We start from the raw sequence: 18,103 nt of genomic DNA on the forward strand, positions 1-18,103 counted from the left end.
GTGAAGACATCAAAACTATGAAATAACATCTGGAATCATGTAGTAACCAAAAAAGTGTTAAATCTCAAATATATTTAGATTTGTTTTTCAAAGTAGCCACCCTTTGCCTTGATGACAGCTTTGCACATGCTTGGCATTCTCTCAACCAGCTTCACCTGGAATGCTTTTCCAACAGTCTTGAAGGAGATCCCACATATATTGAGCACTTGTTGGCTGCTTTCCTTCACTCTGCGGTTCAACTCATCCCAAACCATCTCAGTTGGGTTGAGGTCGGGTGATTTGTGGAGGCTAGGTCATCTGATGCAGCACTCCATCACTTTCCTTCTTGGTCAAATAGCCCTTACACAGCCTGGAGGTGTGTTGGGTCATTGTCCTGTTGTTAAACAAATGATAGTCCCACTAAGCGCAAACTAGATGGGATGGTGTATCACTGCAGAATGCTGTGGTAGCCATGCTGGTTAAGTGTGCCTTGAATTCTAAATAAATCACTGACAGTGTCACCAGCAAAGCACCCCCACACCATCACACCTCCTCCTCTATGCTTCACGGTGGGAACCACACATGTGGAGATCACCATTCACGTACTCGGCGTCTCACAAAGACACAGCGGTTGGAACCAAAAATTGCAAATTTGGACTCATTAGACCAACGGACAGATTTCCACCGGTCTAATGTCCATTGCTTGTTTCTTGGCCCAAGCAAGTCTCTTCTTATTATTGGTGTCCTTTAGTAGTGGTTTCTTTGCAGCAATTAGACCATGAAGGCTTGATTCACGCAGTCTCCTCTGAACAGTTGATGTTGAGATGTCTGTTACTTGAAATCTGTGAAGCATTTATTTGGGCTGCAATTTCTGAGGCTGGTAACTTGAATGAACGTATCCTCTGCAGCAGAGGTAACTCTGGGTGTTCCTTTCCTGTGGCAGTCCTCGTGAGATCCAGTTTTACCGTAGCTGTAACGATGTGTGCTAAGAGTCGGGAAGCAAGTTCAGGGAGTGAGTGTTTTTAATAATTAAACACAACACAAAATAAGAAACACGAACAACGCACAGACATGACACATGAACAGAAACAATAATGCCTGGGGGAAGCAACCAAAGGGAGTGCCATAAATAGGGCAGGTAATCAAGGAGGTGATGGAGTCCAGGTGAGTCCGATGATGCGCAGGTACGCGTAACGATGGTGACAGGTGTGCGCAATAACAAGCGGCCTGGTGACCTAGAGACCAGAGACGGAGCACACGTGACAATAGCGCTTGATTGTTTTTGGGACTGTTCTTGAAATTTTCCGGATTGATTGACCTTCATGTCTTAAAATAAATGATGGACTGTCGTTTCTCTTTGCCTATTTGAGCAGTTCCTGCCATAAATTGACTTATTTTTATACCAAATAGGGCTATATTCTGTATACCACCCCTACGTTGTCACAACACAACTGATTGGCTCAAACACATTAAGATGGAAAGACATTCCACAAATTAACTTTTAAGAAGGCACACCTGTTAAATTAAATGCATTCCAGGGGACTACATCATGAAGCTGGTTGAGAGAATTCCAAGAGTGTGCAAAGCTGTCATCAAGGCAAAGGGTGGCTACTTTGAAGAATCTCAAATATAAAATATGTTTTGATTTGTTTAACACTTTCATAGTTCTGATGTTTTCACTATTATTCTACAATGTATAAAATAGTAAAAATAAATACAAATCCTGGAATGAGTAGGTGTGTCCAAACTTTTGACTGGTACTGTGTAAAAGTCAAAACATGCTATTCTGTTCTTTTGAAATAATTTGCCTTGTATCATGTTTCTTATGACCTTTGGAAACAAAATATTAATGGATTACTTTGTGTACTGTTGAAGTCGGAAGTTTACATATACTTAGATTGGAGTCATTAAAACTCGTTTTTAAACCACTCCACAAATTTCTTTTTAACAAACTATAGTTTTGGCAAGTCAGTTAGGACATCTACTTGGTGCATGACACAAGTAATTTTTCCAACAATTGTTTACGGACAGATTATTTCACGTATAATTCACTGTATCACAATTCCAGTGGGTCAGAAGTTTACATACACTAAGTTGACTGTGCCTTTAAACAGCTTGGAAAATTCCAGAAAATGATGTCATGGCTTTAGAAGCTTCTGATAGGCTATTTGACATAATTTGAGTCAATTGGAGGTGTACCTGTGGATGTATTTCAAGGCCTACCTTCAAACTCAGTTCCTCTTTGCTTGACATCATGGGAAAATCAAAATAAATCAGCTAAGACCTCAAAAAAAAATTGTAGACCTCCACAAGTCTGGTTCATCCTTGGGAGCAATTTCCAAATGCCTGAAGGTACCACGCTCATCTGTACAAACAATAGTACGCAAGTATAAACGCCATGGGACCACGCAGCCGTCATACCGCTCAGGAAGGAGACACGTTCTGTCTCCTAGAGATTAACTTCTCTGCGCTACGGATCCCTTTTACGGGATCATTTTCCTAAACAACCGCTGAATTGCAGGGCGCAAAATATTACTCAAAATATTTATAATCATGCAATCACTAGTGAAATATACCAAAACACAGCTTAGCTTGTTGTTAATCCACCTATCGTGTCTGCTTTCGTTGCAAAGCATATTTTCAAAATCTATCTAAGCTTTTGTGAGTATCAATCAATGCTAGAACAGTTAGCCTTATATTAGCTTGGTCACGAAAGTCAGAAAAGCAATAAAATTAATCGCTTACCTTTGATAATCTTCGGATGTTTGCACTCACGAGACTCCCAGTTACACAACAAATGTTCTTTTTGTTCGATAAATATTACTTTTAGAACAAAAAAACAACATTTGGGTTGCGCGTTATGTTCAGAAAACCAAAGCCTCATTCCGTTCGACGAAAATTCCAAAAAGTATCCGTAATGGTCGTAGAAACATGTCAACTGTTTTTTATAATCAATCCTCAGGTTGTTTTTAACAAACATAATCGATAATATTTCAACCGGACCGTAACCTACTCAATAAGAGAGAAAAAGAAAATGGAGAGCTACCCTCTCGCGCGCAGGAACTAATCTGAGGACACCTGATCTCGCTCATTTTTCAAAATAAAAGCCTGAAACTGTCTAAAGCCTGGTCACAGCCTGAGGAAGCCATTGGAAAAGGAATCTGGTTGATAACCCTTTAAATGGAAGAAAGACGGGCCAGGAAACAATTTTATATATTTTTTTAATCACTTCCGGGTTAGATTTTCTCAGGTTTTAGCCTGCAGATTCAGTTTTGTTATACTCATAGACAATATTTTTGACAGGTTTGGAAACTTTGGAGTGTTTTCTATCCTAATCTGTAAATTATATGCATGTTCTACGATCTGGACCTGAGAAATAGTCCGTTTACCTTGAACGTTATATATATTTTTTTACTTTAAAAAAAAAATCTGACCCCTCGCGTCAAGAGGTTAACGTACTTTGGTGCAAAAAGTGCAAATCAATCTTATAACAACAGCAAAGGACCTTGTGAAGATGCTGGAGGAAACAGTTACAAAAGTATCTATATCCACAGTAAAACGAGTCCTATATCGACATAACCTGAAAGGCCGCTCAGCAAGGAAGAAGCCACTGCTCCAAAACAGCAGTATAAAAGCCAGACTACAGTTTGCAACTGCACATGGGGACAAAGATTGTTATTTTTGGAGAAATGTCCTCTGGTCTGATGAAACAAAAATAGAACTGTTTGGCCATAATGACCATTGTTATGTTTGGAGGAGAAAGGGGTAGGCTTGAAAGCCAACGAACACCATCCCAACCGTGAAGCACGGGGGTGGCATCATCATGTTGTGGGGGTGCTTTGATGCAGGAGGGTCTGGTGCACTTGACAAAATAGATGGTATCATGGGGGAGGAAAATTCTGTGGATATATTGAAGCAACATCTCAAGACATCAGTCAGGATGGTAAAGCTTGGTCGTAAATGGGTCTTCCAAATGAACAATGACTCCAAGCATACTTCCAAAGTAGTGGCAAAATGGTTTAAGGACAACAAAGTCAAGGTATTGGAGTGGCCATCACAAAGCCCTGACCTCAATCCTATAGAAAATTTGTGGGCAGAACTGAAAAAGTGTGTGCGTGCGAGGAGGCCTACAAACCTGACTCAGTTTACACCAGCTCTGTCAGAAGGAATGGGCCAAAATTCACCCTACTTATTGTGTCAAGCTTGTGGAAGGCTACCCAAAACGTTTGACCCAAGTTAAACAATTTAAAGCCAATGCTACCAAATACTAATTGAGTGTATGTAAACTTATGACCCACTGGGAATGTGATGCAAGAAATTAAAGCTGATATAAATTATTCTCTCTACTATTATTCTGACATTCCACATTAAAATAAAGTGGTGATCCTAACTGACCTCAGACAATTTTTACAAGGATTAAATGTCAGGAATTTTGAAACTGAGTTTAAATGTACTTGGCTAAGGTGTATGTAAACTTCCGACTTCAACTGTACCTAAATTATTGTCTCACAGAGCTATAAATTGATAAATGGCTACTACAGGTTCTCATCTATCATCTGATATATGTAAACTATATGTAAACTGTAAGCAAAAAAAGAGACGTCCTCTCACTGTCAACGGCGTTTGTTTTTTCAGCAAACTTAACATGTGTAAGTATTTGTATGAACATAACAAGATTCAATAACTGAGACATAAACTGAACAAGTTCCACAAACATGTGACTAACAGAAATGGAATAATGTGTCCCTGAACAAAGCTGCATTAAGTACTGCAGTGCATCTCCTCCTCATGGACTGCACAAGATTTGCCCGTTCTTGCTGTGAGAAGTTACCCCAGTCTTCCACCAAGGCACCTGCAAGTTCCCGGACATTTCGGGGGGAAATGGCCCTAGCCCTCACCCTCCGATCCAACAGGTCCCAGACGTGCTAAATGGGATTGAGATTCGGGCCCTTCGCTGGCCATGGCAGAACACTGACATTCCTGTCTTGCAGGAAATCACGCACAGTATGGCTGGCGGCATTGTCATGCTGGAGGGTCATGTCAGGATGAGCCTGCAGGAAGGGTACCACATAAAGGAGGAGGATGTCTTCCCTGTAACGTACAGCGTTGAGATTGCCTGCAATGACATCAAGCTCAGTCCGGTGATGCTTTGACACACCGCCCCAGACCATGACAGACCCTCCACCTCCAAATCGATCCTGCTCCAGAGTACGGGCCTCGGTGTAACGCTCATTCCTTCGACGATAAACGCAAATCCGACCATCACCCCTGGTGAGACAAAACCGTGACTCGTCAGTGAAGATCACTTTTTGCCAGTCCTGTCTTGTCCAGCGATGTTGGGTTTGTGCCCGTAGGCGATGTTGTTGACGGTAATGTCTGGTCAGGACCTGCCTTACAACAGGCCTACAAGCCCTCAGTCCAGCCTCTCTCAGCCTATTGCGGACAGTCTGAGCACTGATGGAGGGATTGTGCATTCCTGGTATAACTCGGGAAGTTGTTGCCATCCTGTACCTGTCCCGCAGATGTGATGCCACTGCGAGGACGATCAGCTGTCCATCCTGTCTCCCTGTAGCGCTGTCTTAGGCGTCTCACAGTACAGACATTGCAATTTATTGCCCTGGCCACATCTGCAGTCCACATGCCTCCTTGCAGCATGCCTAAGGCACGTTCACGCAGATGATCAGGGACCCTGGGCATCTTTCTTTGGTGTTTTTCAGAGTCCGTACAAAGGCCTCTTTAGTGTCCTAAGTTTTCATAACTGTGACCTTAATTTCCTACTGTCTGTAAGCTGTTAGTGTCTTAAAACCTGTCTAGCCCCGGGGTTCCGCTAGCGGAACTCCTCCCACATTCCACTGAAAAGGCAGAGCGCGAAATTCAAAAAATATTTTTGAGAAATATTTAACTTTCACACATTAACAAGTCCAATACAGCAAATGAAAGATAAACATCTTGTGAATCCAGTCAACATGTCCGATTTTTAAAATGTTTTACAGCGAAAACACCACGTATATTTATGTTAGCTCACCACCAAATACAAAAAAGCACAGACATTTCTTTCACAGCACAGGTAGCTTGCACAAAACCAACCAAACTAACCAAGAACCAACCAAACTAACCAAGAAACAACTTCATCAGATGACAGTCTTATAACAGGTTATACAATAAATCTATGTTTTGTTCGAAAAATGTGCATATTTGAGGTATAAATCATAGTTTTACATTGCAGCTACCATCACAGCTACCATCCCAAATAGCACCGAAGCAGCCAGAGTAATTATAGAGACCAACGTGAAATACCTAAATACTCATCATAAAACATTTCTGAAAAATACATGGTGTACAGCAAATGAAAGACAAACATCTTGTGAATCCAGCCAATATTTCAGATGTTTTAAGTGTTTTACAGCGAAAACACAATATAGCATTATATTAGCTTACTACAATAGCCAACCACACAACAGCATTGATTCAAGGCAACAGTAGCGATAGCGACAAAACCAGCAAAAGATATTAATTATTTCACTAACCTTCATAAACTTCATCAGATGACAGTCCTATAACATCATATTACACAATACATATATGGTTTGTTCGAAAATGTGCATATTTAGAGCTGAAATCCGTGGTTATACATTGTGAAAAACTAGCAACTATTTTCCAGAATCTCCGGATATATTTCTGACACTCACCTATTCTGACCAAATAACTAATCATAAACGTTACTAAAAAATACTTGTTGTACAGCAAATGATAGATACACTAGTTCTTAATGCAATCGCTGTGTTAGAATTCTAAAAATAACTTTAGTACGACATACAGCTTACGTTATAGCGAGAGAGTGCCCAAAATCTGGGCGGAAACTAATAGTAAACATTTTCGACAGAAATATGAAATAACATCATAAATGGGTCCTACTTTTGTTGAGCTTCCATCAGAATCTTGCACAAGGGGTCCTTTGTGCAGAACAATCGTTGTTTGGTTTTAGAATGTCCTTTTTCCATCTCGAATTAGCAACCAAAACTTGCCAAGTGGCGCGAAGCTGTCCATCGTCACCAAACGCAGAGAACGGAACACGCCAAAACTCCCGAAAAAAATTCAATAATCTGATAATACTATATTGAAAAAACATACTTTACGATGATATTATCACATTTATCAAATAAAATCAAAGCCGGAGATATTAGCCGTCTATAAGGAAAGCTTTTCAGAAGCCAAAGCTGATGTCCTTCCCGCGTCTTCCTGAACAAAGGAAATTGGGGTCCTGTCATTCCAAGACCTCTCTTTTGACCATAGATATAGCTATACACTCCATTTCACTTCTCACAGCCTATTGACATCTAGTGGAAGGCGTATGAAGTGCATGTATAGTCATAAATTTCAAGCAAATTGATAGGGAGGCCCTGGAACAGAGCCTCGATTTCAGATTTTTCACTTTCTGACAGGAAGTTTGCTGCAAAATGAGTTCTGTTTTACTCACAGATATAATTCAAACGATTTAAGAAACTTGAGAGTGTTTTCTATCCAATAGTAATAATAATATGCATATTGTACGAGCAAGAATAGAGTACGAGGCCGTTTAAATTGGGCACGATTTTTCCCCAAAGTGAAAATAGCGCCCTCTATCCTCAACAGGTTAACGACCGTTCCACAGGTGCATGTTCATTAATTGTTTATGGTTCATTGAACAAGCATGGGAAACAGTGTTTAAACCCTTTACAATGAAGACCTGTGAAGTTATTTGGATTTTTACGAATTATCTTTGAAAGACAGGGTCCTGAAAAAGGGACGTTTCTTTTTTTGCTGAGTTTAGTATACTCAAGTTCTTTGAGGTTTGTCTTTAAGAAGAGCGCAAATTGGGCATGTACAGATGCAGGATCTTAATTTCTTAATTTGTGCCAGTTTGCTACAGCAAGAAAATAATGCTGCAGCAACAGGAAATATGGATTATTTTGTGGATTATGATTAATTACAATTTTTGTATGGGTTGATAGATTTTTCTTAATGAAAATCAAGTCTAAAATGTTAAAGTGGAAATTACAACTTCAGAAGCCTTTTTAAACCTCAAATGCACTACAAGTTTTACATTTCCTGCATTGCAGGAAAGTTCTTCAACAGGTTGATCAAATTAAGATCCTACAGCAGTGGCAGCGAATTGTCCCAGTTCCATTGATTTCCATACAATATGATGTGAGTGATTAATTTGCGCGTGCTATTTATTACAGTGGAACAGGCTAATAAATTCCAGCTTCGAGTGGATGCTGGGCAAATTGTGGTGCGTGTGCAGTTTATAAAGTACTAATTTAACAAAATACAATCAGAACACAAGTTTGACACGTGTGTGTGTGTGTGTGTATAGAGTCATTTTAATATTTTGTTCTTCAAAATATCACGGCCTATTTCAGGATATTGATTTAAGAATTTGGACATTTAAAACCACTATTTTGACACTGAGTTATATAAATAAAAAAACAGGAAGCAGCAACAGTATAATTTAACTTATTTTTACATTATTTTTCAACATGAATCTACTTAATTAGGTCAGAACTACTGAATAAGCCCAGAAACATGATTTATTGATTTTTGATGATATTAGGGAAATCGTGAATATTTGTTTGTCTTGTCTAGATATAGTAACTGTATTACACCATTTGGCGGAGATGGATAATCCATACTGGGTCCTTGTTAGTGATGTGCGGGTCGCAAATGATTAGTTACTTTTGAACGACTCGAAAGTCATGATTCGTTTTTCCGAGTGACTCGTTCATTTTAGTCGTTTGTTCCACCCGCTGGCCACAATTAATTCTACAGCAGGATTAAATAAAGGTGAAATAAATACAAAATGATAATAATTAATCCGGCTCAGCGGCTTCGGAGACGTGTTCTTACCACCAACTGTCTATGCAGACAGTATAGAGAAGAAAAATATCATTGAGCACATGGTGCAATAATGACTGCAATTCATTGATTATTGAATGTTGTCCAAGGACACAACGTTGTAGAGCCAAAACATACACATCCTACCTCTGCTCAGCACTCGGACTCGAGAACAAGTTGTTTGGGAGCTGCTGCAGTTTGCGAACGATATCGTGCTTTTATCCCTCGCAGCAGTCAAGTAATTCTATTCCGCCAAAAGTCGTTAAAAATCTAGTCCGGTTGTGGCCGCAACTAGACCCTAGTTTCAAAGGTATCAATAACTAAACTTATTAGTATACCTAGCATTCACAAATATACATTGTTTGAAGCAACCTTGTATAAGTCTGTCACAGTTGACAGCTCCAATAAGCCCAATATGGTGAATGAGAATCTTATAGAATCATGATTCTTTCAAGTTTTTAGTTCATCGTTTGCTGGTAGGGGGTCCTGCGGGCTCTGGGCATAACTGAATCAAATGAACGAAATGAATTGAAAGATTTGTTGTTTTTGACTGATCGAAAAGATCAGAGTCAGTAAAAAGAGCCGAACATCCCAAGTCCTTGTCCCTTACTCTTTCTTTATTGACCCTTCAATAAACCCCGCCCCCAAATTTGGGCCAAACAATCACAGCGCTCCGGTGGATAGCAACTTTCGCTGACCAAGCTGGAGTCCGATGCCGCAGACTCAAGTTTCAAACCCATGAAAGACAAGGAGGGCAATATTAAAAACATAGTTTTCATCCAAAAAGTTTTTGGTTAAATAATTGAACAGTGCACCAGGGACAACTGTGATTCCTGAAATTCAGAGCCTGTTGGAGGTTTTTTTAAATCCTAAATTACACTTTTGTTGCATTGTTTGTTAGCTGGTTAACTATAGCTCTCATTCATCACCATTGATAACTCTAGCCAGCCAGCCAGTGACTATGACTTGTTTTCACCAAATTTATGTTAGCTAGTTAACTTATATAATGAATATGCTGTAACTTGATGTGCCACACACACTACATATGGCTTTCAACAGCAGTAGCGGTGCATGGGTAAAATCACTGGAAGCCAAGAAATAATAGCCATATTACAACCTATGTGTTGTGATAATTGCGTTGTTTGGTCTATAATAACCTTTTAGTTCATATGCCATGCAACCATGATATATAGGCCTAATGCCGAGACAATGAGAAGACACAGTGACAGAATAAATTCAACCACACCTTTGTTTCATCACAAAAGCGGAGAGCAACATCTGTCCGGAGGAAGTCCACAAAGCATATAGCATGTAACAAACCGTTACATAACCTACAGCAACGTCAAGCAAGTTTATGTTTCCTACATCTTCAGACCACTAAACAACTAACGTTATGGATATAGAATCATGGATCGCAAAGAAAATAGAAGCTGCATCCACTATTCCAGCACCATTTCAACTTTAACTTTAACATTTCAACGTCATATCAGCTATGCTTAGTCTAATAGTGACAAATAAAATATACCAAAAACCATTTAGTCCAGTCAACGTATGCTAAATATGATGTGGCTTTCAATGGTACTGATTTCTATGTGTGTGTGTGCTTGCAAGTAGAAAAAACATGTTGACCTACCCTACTTGTAGATAAATGCCATCCTCCTCTCCTTCATATTGCCGAAACGGTTTATAAATCTGTCATACAGTACACGCTTTAAGTTTTTGTTGTTCTAGGCTACCTGGCTAAAATGCTTGCGCACTAGTCTAACTTCTTTTCATGTGCAATGATGAGCCAGCTAGTCAACATTAGCCTACTACATCTAGCTACATATTGAACTTCTATCCTCTCAGGCAAAGGGCACAGTGTATGAATTTATGGTTGGATCAGAATCGTCGTTATAATCATTGGCCAGTACAGAGAATTAAGTAAAACCCAAGTCTAAATCCCTATCTCCATCCATGGTTAGTTTTAGCTAGCTAGCTAGCCACTGGAGGGACAATAACACAACGAGATGCAAGTGTAACGGATGTGAAATGGCTAGCTAGTTAGCGGGTACGCGCTACTAGCGTTTCAATCAGTTACGTCACTTGCTCTGAAACCTAGAAGTAGTGTTGCACCTTGCTCTGCAAGGGCCGTGGCTTTTGTGGAGCGATGGGTAACGACGCTTCGTGGGTGTCAGTTGTTGATGTGTGCAGAGGGTCCCTGGTTCGCGCCCGTGTCGGGGCGAGGGGACGGTTTAAAGTTATACTGTTACATTGATGCTGTTGACCCGGATCACTGGTTGCTGCGGAAAAGGAGGAGGTTGAAAGGGGGGTGAGTGTAACGGATGTGAAATGGCTAGCTAGTTAGCGGGTACGCGCTACTAGCGTTTCAATCAGTTACGTCACTTGCTCTGAAACCTAGAAGTAGTGTTGCACCTTGCTCTGCAAGGGCCGTGGCTTTTGTGGAGCGATGGGTAACGACGCTTTGTGGGTGACTGTTGTTGATGTGTGCAGAGGGTCCCTGGTTCGCGCCCGTGTCGGGGCGAGGGGACGGTTTAAAGTTATACTGTTACACAACAATTCAAGTTTTTTCTATCAGTGACGCTTGGCTTTTTATGTGTTGTGATTGGTGTCAAGCCAAATCCAAACTGGCTTCCCTTGACACTTTTTGGTGTGCCAGGACCATTCACAGTTGAGCTTGTTCAGTTTAGCTCAATGCTGATTGGCTATTTTATATTAAAAAACTATCAAGGGAGGCCAAATTCTTGCTGGCTTCCGTTGCATTCAATGCTACCGGCGGAAACAATATCATACTCTTTTTTTTTTGACCAGACAGCATCAGATAGATGGGCTACAAATACAGAGACAGAGGGGCGCTGTTTCACTTGCACGGATGCTTTCTCCAGTGAGATACAGTACATTCAGCCTCTAGCGAATTGAAGGAAATTCTAAAACACAAAGAAAAAAGACGAAAGATACATTATTTTATGTGTTTTTCTTTATATTATTTTCTGGGAGAAGCCTGGCTTCCCTTGGCTTCCCTGAATACACGCCACTGTTCACCAGTACAAACCATATCAGATCATACCCCGTTGCGTGTGTGTGTGTCACACTGAGGAAAACTGCGTTCTGTGGCCACTGACGATACAAAAGGCACCCAGTAGGACGCCCAGATCTGTCAAAAAACACCACTTTGACGATACAATGGATAATTACCAACCAATCATGACTTTGCTGGCTACAAGGGCAGGTGGTGGTGTGCGTGCGTTCGTTCGTGCATACGTGTACAAACCCTTTCCTATCTGTCAGTCTCAATAATAGCACTTTACCAGTGATATTGTACTGCAGGTCAATTCCAATGAACGTCACATTCTATATTAGTCATACAGAACAACCTGTTGGAACCGGGCACCTCTCTAGTGACATACTCTATGACATCAGTAAACTTGTTATGACTGGTATGCTGATGTTGTTGTACGTTTTATGGTATTGTGAATATTACTGTTCAGCTTTTATGAGTTCGTTCTGTTCTCACTCCTTTGCTGTTTTGCCATGCTTGCCTGCATGTGTATGCTGTTTGTGTGTATGCCCCACTATCTGTGTGTGTTGCGCAGGTTGACTCATAACCCGCAGTCCCCGGATGGGGGGTGAGTTGAATGAAGATAAAACCATACCTTAAAAAATACATAAATGTGCCATTCTTGTGCAATTTATATCTACAGGCTACGTTGAGGTTTTTCTTTCATTATTTTTAGGCGATCTGGTATTAGTGCATATGCCTAAGGCCTAACCGTGCGCTCGCCAAATAGCCTACACGCCAATCACGAAATGCTATTGGGAACGGGCAGAAAACGTATCAACGGAGGCAAAAATGACAATGTCTGAGTTTAATTCAATAAGAGAAAAGCTGCGAAATGGAAAGTTGAAAATAAAGACTAGGGTGGGCCAGAAAAGTGATGTTTAGGAATGATTTGGTGAAATGGTAAAGAGGATGATAGCAGTGTTGTGTGTGGTCATTGTGAGGCGCTATACACATTCCACAGTCACAACACGAGGACTTCAAGTAGGCCTATGTCACATCAAGGGAACTGTAGCCTACTGTTCAGATGGGTTAAATGGAAAATGAAATCTGGACACTGACTCTAGGTCTATAACCTCTCACATAGGCGTAATATGAACTCCTGCAGAATTTAGCATTTCTTGCAGTAAAATTATACACCAAATGTAGGAACATTTTTGACTCAGGAACAGGAGTGGAGAAATAGGGCCAGTTATATACAGTCTGTGGAGGTGTTATCTTTATCAACATCATAAAAGCTGATAGATGCATATTTTATGTGGATGAAATACTAAGTCAAACTAAAATCTTATCAGAAACATGTTGGGTCTTTTTCACAACTTTCTATTTCCTTACAACCAGTCAAATGGATTTTTGTACAGAGTCTTTCCTGTTTTTTGTTGTTTCTTATTGCATTTTCTCCCCAGTCCCTAAAAAACGTCTTTGTTCCGCAAAAGAAGCACAGATGATAGAGAGAACTTTACCGATGTCAACTAGATTGATGCTTTCATTCTATCAATTTATGATATTCTCGTGAGCAAGGGTTTATTTAGTCTTCTAGAGCAATATATAATGACAGAAGAGAAGCTGCATGTATCTAAGTATAGAGAAGTTGACAAACAAATAGCCTACCAAAATGTTTGAAATTACAGTGCATTCGGAAAGTATTCAGACACTTTCACTCTTTCATTTTGTTACGTTACAGCCTTATTCTAAAATTGATTAAATCAATTTTTACCTCATCAATCTACACACAATACCAGATAATGACAAAGAAAATGTTTTTTTTTGCAAATGTAAAAAATAAATAAATAATGAAATAACATTTGCATAAGCATTCAGACCCTTTGATATGAGACTCGAAATTGGGACTCGGTTGCATCCTGTTTCCATTGATCATCCTTGAGATGTTTCTACAACTTGATTGGAGTCCACCTGTGGTAAATTAAATTGATTGAACATGATTTGGAAAGTCACACACCTGTCTATATAAGGTCCCACAGTTGACAGTGCATGTCAGAGCAAAAACCAAGCCATGATGTCGAAGGAATTTTCCGATTTGTGTCGGAAGGGTACCAAAAAATGTCTGCAGCATTGAAGGTTCCCAAGAATACAGTGGCCTCCATCATTCTTAAATGGAAGAAGTTTGAAACCACCAAGACTCTTCCCAGAGCTGGCCAAACTGAGCAATCGAGGGAGAAGGGCCTTGGTCAGGGAGGTGACCAAGAACTAGATGGTCACTCTGACAGAGCTCTAGAGTTCCTCTGTGGAGATGGGAGAACCTTCCAGAAGGACAACCATCTCTGCAGCACTCCACCAATCAGGCCTTTATGGTAGAGTGGCTAGACGGAAGCCAATCCAGTAAAAGGCACATGACAGCCCGCTTAGAGTTTGTCAAACGGCAACTAATAGACTCTCAGACCATGAGAAACAAGATTCTCTGGTCTGATGAGATTGACCTCTTTGGCCTGAATGCCAAGCGTCATGTCTGGAGGAAACCTGGCACCGCTCATCACCTGGCCAATACCATCCCTACGGTGAAGCATGATGGTGGCAGCGTGCTGTGGTGATGTTTTTCAGTGGTATGGACTGGGAGACTAGTCAGGATTGAGGGAAAGATGAATGGAGCAAATTACAGAGATCCATCGGGACTCAGCTGGCCTTCTAGGCAGAGTTCCTCTGTTCTGTGTCCTTTTGCCCATCATAAACTTCTATTTTTATTGGCCAGTCTTGGGTGTTTTGCGGGTACTATTTAATGAAGCTGCCAGTTGAGGACTCGAATGTGCTTGTCGTCTTGTGCACCGGGGCCTCCCACTCCTCTTTCTGTTCTGGTTAGAGCCAGTTTGCGCTGTTCTGTGAAGGGAGTAGTACACAGCGTTGTATGAGATCTTCAGTTTATTGGCAACTTCTCGCATGGATTAGCCTTCATTTCTCAGAACAATAGACTGACGAGTTTCAGAATAACGTTTTTTTTCTGGACATTTTGAGCCTGTAATCGAACCCACAAACGCTGATGCTCCAAATATTCAACTAGTCTGAAGGCCAGTTTTGTTGCTTCTTTAATCAGACAAGAGTTTTCAGCTGTGCTAACATAATTGCAAAAGGGTTTTCTAATGATCAATTAGCCTTTTACAATGATAAACTTGGATTACCTAACACAATGTGCCATTGGAACACAGAGTGATGGTTGCTCATAATGGGCCTCCGTACGCCTATGTAGATATTCCATGAAAAATCTGCCATTTCCAGCTACAATAGCAATTTACAACATTAACAATATCTACACTGTATTTCTGATCAATTTGATGTTATTTTAATGGACAAAAAATTGGCTTTTCTTTCAAAAACAAGGACATTTCTAAGTGACCCCAAACTTTTGAACAGTAGTGTATCTAAAAAATTCAGTACCCTTGTCCAAAAATTGTTCTGCCGTGTCCGATGGCATTTTCTGTATTAGCGGGTCGGGTGCGGGCCTCCGATTTTCACTCTATCACATATAGTAAGGCGGTTATGGATGGGTTATTAGCAATTGCAGGTGGGTGTGGGTGAACAAACAGCTGATCTGCGCACTACTTGTGTGTGTGTGTATATGTGTGTGGGTCAGCGGGGTCGGTGATTTTCCATGGTCAGCTCAGGACAAAGATTAGCTAATGGTATAGTGTGTGTGCGTGTGTGAGATTGTGAGACAGGGACAAGAGCAGGACCTGACTATAACCAGCCTCCTGGGGACTGACACATAGATAGTTAAACAGGCCTTTTCTGCCTAGGAGTAGACCTGCTGATTTGGAAAGGAATATAAAAGCCTTATGGAGCGAACCCTTTTTTTAAATTTTCGCCTAAAATGACATACCCAAATCTAACTGCCTGTAGCTCAGGACCTGAAGCAAAGATATTCTTGATACCATTTGAAAGGACACACTTTGAAATTTATGGAAATGTGAAATTAATGTAGGAGAATATAACACATTAGATCTGGTAAAAGATAACACAAAGAAACAAACATGCGTTTTTCTTTCTTTTTTTATCATCATCTTTGAAATGCAACAGAAAAGTCAGTGTGCTATTCCAGGTTAGGTCCAATTTCCATTTTGGCCAGTAGATGGCAGCAGTGTATGTGCAAAGTTTTAGACTGATCCAATGAACCATTGGAACATTTCTGTTCAAAATGTTGTATCAAGACTAGACTGCCCAAATGTGCCTAATTGGTTTATTTATAAATGTTCAAGTTCATAACTGTGCACTCTCCTCAAACAATAGCATGGTATTCCTGTACTGTAATAGCTATTGTAAATTGGACAGTGGAGTTAGATTAACAAGAATTTAAGCTTTCTGCCCATATCAGATATGTCTATGTCCTGTGAAATGTTCTTGTTACTTACAACCTCATGCTAATCAGATTAGCCTACGTTAGCGCAACCGTCCCGCAGGGGGACACAAATCCTGTAGAGGTTTTAAATCCCTTTAGTGTCTTTAAACGTATTACAGGAAAAACAAGGAGACGGGTGACATTTAAATGTTGATTATTATTTGACATTCAATTTATTCACATTTAAAAACATTTTAAGACATTTCGCTTTTGCTTTCATTAGAACCTATACGGTCTGGTTTTTGCCAACAAACATATTCCTGCTTCGATTTATTATTTATGATACTTTGTTAGTCAGGGCGTCAGGGCCTTTGGATTTTGTATGTGTTTGTTTTATTATGCTTGTGGGGACCAAAAAATGTATTCCCATTCAAAATCCTACTTTCCCTAACCATAACCCGTAAAACAAAACATAACCCTAACTCCTAACCCAAAACCTAACTTTAATTTTAACCCCTAAGCCTAAAATAGCCTTATTTCCTTGTCTGAATTTCCTTGTTTTACTTCTGGTCCCCACAAGGATAGTAAAACCACACTCACACACACACATACACTCTCTCTCTGCAGGTAACCCAGCTTCTACAGATAATCGAGAGAATGGAGATGAGCGTGCGAACAACAGCTCCTCTCCTATCCCTCTCATCTCCTCTTCCTCTCCCTCTCATCTCCTCTCCCTCTCCCTCTCATCTCCTCTCCCTCTCCCTCTCATCTCCTCTCCCTCATCTCATCTTCCTCTCCCTCATCTCCTCTTCCTCTCCCTCTCTCATCTCCTCTCCCTCATCTCCTCTTCCTCTCCCTCTCATCTCCTCTTCCTCTTCCTCTCATCTCCTCTCCTATCATCTCATCTCCTCTCCCTCCCATCCTCTTTCTCCTCTCACTCTTATCTATCTACCTCTCTCTCTCTTCTCTCATCTCCTCTCCCTCTCCTATTATCTTGTCTCCTCACCCTCATCTCCTCTCCCTCTCCTATCATCGTATTTCCTCTCCCTCTCTCTCTCCTATCCTCATCTCCTCGTTCTCCTCTCACTCATCTGTCTCTCTTCTCTAATCTCCTCTCCCTCTCATCTCATCTCTCTCACCTCTCCCTCTCCTATCCTCTTTTTTTCTCTCCCTCTCTCTTCTCTTATTGCCTCTCCCTCTCCTATCATATTGTCTCCTCTCCCTCTCTTCTCCTATCCTCTCATCTCCTTTCCCTCTCTCTGTCCTATCCCTCTCATGTCCTCTTTATCCTCTCCCTCTCATCTATCTTCCTCTCTCCTCTGCCTCTCCACTCTCTCTTCTCTTCTCTCCCTCTCTCTCTCTCTCTCTCTCCATCTCCTCTATCTCTCCTACCCCTTTCCCTCTCCATCACCTGCTCACTTATATGCTCCACTTCTTCCCTCCCCCTCCACCCATCTCTCCCCCCTCTCTGCTTCTCCCCTCTTAATAATAGGTCAGCCCCAGTCCTCCCCTCTCATCTATCTCTGTCTCCCCCTCTGACAATGTCATCCCCATCTCTCCTTTTCTTTTTTACAATAATCTGTCCTTCTCCTCTCCCTCTCTCTCCATCCCCATTCTGTAAAGCAACCCCAGTTTTTTTTTTACTCTGTACAGTGTGTGTAACGGCTGCCAACAGTGTGTGTGTGCACCCAGCATCCCTCCGCTCATCTCTAGGCACCCACTCTCCGTGTGTGCTCAGTGTTCACCTCCCCAACCCCCCTCTCACATCATCCTCTCTCTCTCTCTCTCTCCCTCACTCTCTCACTCTATCGATGTGTGTGTCTCTCTCTCTCTCTCTCTCCCTTTCTCTTGCAGGCTTTCCCTTCTCCCTTCAATGCGCTCTTCTGTGTGGGTGCGTGTTTGTGTGT

Source organism: Salvelinus namaycush, chromosome 4 (genome assembly GCF_016432855.1).
Source record: "Salvelinus namaycush isolate Seneca chromosome 4, SaNama_1.0, whole genome shotgun sequence".
Lineage (NCBI taxonomy): Eukaryota > Metazoa > Chordata > Actinopteri > Salmoniformes > Salmonidae > Salvelinus > Salvelinus namaycush.